The sequence below is a fragment of the Osmia lignaria genome, unplaced genomic scaffold (assembly GCF_051020975.1).
Source record: "Osmia lignaria lignaria isolate PbOS001 unplaced genomic scaffold, iyOsmLign1 scaffold0036, whole genome shotgun sequence".
Taxonomy (NCBI): Eukaryota; Metazoa; Arthropoda; class Insecta; order Hymenoptera; family Megachilidae; genus Osmia; species Osmia lignaria.
This window is the reverse complement of record NW_027478177.1, coordinates 197,501-200,000: the sequence shown is the minus strand read 5'-3', so window position 1 is coordinate 200,000 and position 2,500 is coordinate 197,501. Positions and strand designations below refer to the sequence as shown.

General features: G+C 38.2%; 1 non-coding gene across 1 annotated transcript in view; it reads left to right on the top strand.

The window, feature by feature from the left end:
* Window positions 1-2,202: 2,202 nt before the first annotated feature.
* LOC143306821 (small subunit ribosomal RNA) overlaps window positions 2,203-2,500 on the top strand; it is a 1,923-nt gene continuing 1,625 nt past the window's right edge. The window contains exon 1 of the ribosomal RNA XR_013064127.1: window positions 2,203-2,500. This exon is cut by the window's right edge and continues 1,625 nt beyond it. This is a non-coding gene — a ribosomal RNA (small subunit ribosomal RNA).

Here is a 2,500-nt window from a genome sequence, read left to right as displayed (position 1 = left end):
CAAAAATATGATTGTTAAAATTTTCGACTAATCGGTTCTAAGAGGCGAAGCAATACGCCGCTGGGACTTTGAAATATTTCGGAGCGCACCTAAAGTTCGGTATTTTGGCTAAACGGAGCGAAAATCTGCATTTATACCATCACGGACGTTAGTTTAATAGCGTTTAACGATGGATCCACGGTACAGAATGCAAAAATATGATTGTTAAAATTTTCGACTAATCGGTTCTAAGAGGCGAAGCAATACGCCGCTGGGACTTTGAAATATTTCGGAGCGCACCTAAAGTTCGTTATTTTGGCTAAACGGAGCGAAAATCTGCATTTATACCATCACGGACGCTAGTTTAATAGCGTTTAACGATCGATCCACGGTACAGAATGCAAAAATATGATTGTTAAAATTTTCGACTAATCGGTTCTAAGAGGCGAAGCAATACGCCGCTGGCACTTTGAAATATTTCGGAGCGCACCTAAAGTTCGTTATTTTGGCTAAACGGAGCGAAAATCTGCATTTATACCATCACGGACGTTAGTTTAATAGCGTTTAACGATGGATCCACGGTACAGAATGCAAAAATATGATTGTTAAAATTTTCGACTTATCGGTTCTGGATCACTGAAAAATCAAAAAAAATTATTAATTTTGATTAATTAAATTACATATGTAGTTTTATATTGTTATAGTCTCGTATTTGTTAATATTTTGTCGTAAGAAAATGCAAAAATATCGTTTTAATGTTTTCGTCTCATCGGTTCTGGATCGCTGAAAAATCAAAAAAAAATATTAATTTTGATTAATTAAATTACAAATGGAGTTTTATATTGCTATAGTCGCTTATTTGTTAATGTTTTACCGTAAGAAAATGCAAAAATATCGTTTTAATATTTTCATCTCATCGGTTCTGGGCGGTTTTAAAATTTTTTAAAATATTAATTAAACCCATGATTTACATGAGAATGTGAATTTATTATGTCCTGCATGTTAATTTATTAATTTTCATGTATAGAACGTTATAAAATGAAAGGATATGTTCGACGATATTTTCAGTCTAAGTTTTACCGTGCCGGCGGGATGGTACGCTCTCACGGCGGTTTGCACAGGCATACGCCTGGGCGTAAGCCCATGCGTCGCCGACCTAGCGGCCGGCCGTTCGGTATTTATAGGAAGGCACTTTCGGTTCGCTCGGACCGGTCGGGAGTAGCGTCGAGCGTGTGGCTCTTTTATGACTTCGGTTGAAAAGCAGTCTACCGCTCCTCGAGAATATACTTTCTCGACTATTCTCGTTCCGGTTTTCCGTTGCGGATTATTATTAATCTCCACACAGCATTACCACGGGTCGGTGTCTAAGACCGAATGGCCCATATGTGGTGAGCCTTGTAATATAAGGCTGGTGACCTGTATGCACTTATAAATGTTGCATACTTGTACAAACTGAGCATCAACTGTCTGTAACCAAAATTTGTTAAAACTGAAAAAGTTATAAGATTGTATAAAATTTTTGAACCAAGAAAGTAGTGTTAGACGAAAATTCGTTCTATCACTTTTAGAAGGGAGACTGTTTGGAAATATTTAAAGTATAAAATACACAAAAGTCCACTGAATTATGAACAAAATTACGTCCCTGAATTTAAGAAAAGTCAAGAGGTGTCAGAAATAAAATCCTCTCTGATACGTTCAGAGAGGAAAATAAGTATGGAGAGAGGAGTAAAAATGAAAGAAGTTTTAAGGCTGGGGAAACTTCTAAAGGAGAGAGATTCCAACATATCTAATATGTACATTTAAAGCAAGTCCAAGGAACTCTCTCCGTTAATGTTTGAAAAGGTGTGTGCAGATGGAGGAGAAATGTATAAAGTACAGAGACGAGGTTGGTGGGCCCGCTCTAATGATAAAGATTATAAAATTTGGTGGCAAAATGACCAGCATGATCACTGTACGCGCTTTCTCGATTTGTATAGCATGCCACTGTCCGCGCTATCTTTTATTATATTGTCCAGCGTGTGTGGTCTACGTGCTTGCACGATGGATGCACGGCGTGAAAGTGATTTTCGTGCTTTATGAGAGGAGGAGGAGAATATTTGGCCTCTATAAGAGGTACAAAATTTATGAAATGTGTGTTACATACAAAAGAGAAATGGCTTAACGTCGATCGGTCTTACAGGGAGGGCCGACGACGAAAATTTAAATTTACAATAATAACTAAGCTCCCTGGTTGATCCTGCCAGTAGTCATATGCTTGTCTCAAAGATTAAGCCATGCATGTCTAAGTACATACCGAATTAAGGTGAAACCGCGAATGGCTCATTAAATCAGTTTTGGTTTCTTAGATCGTACAAAACATTACTTGGATAACTGTGGTAATTCTAGAGCTAATACATGCAAACCAGAATTCCACCCAGAGATGGGAGGAATGCTTTTATTAGATCAAAACCAATCGGTGGCGGACGGCTTGTCCGTTCGTCCATCGTCGGCTTTGGTGACTCTGAATAACTTTGTGCTGATC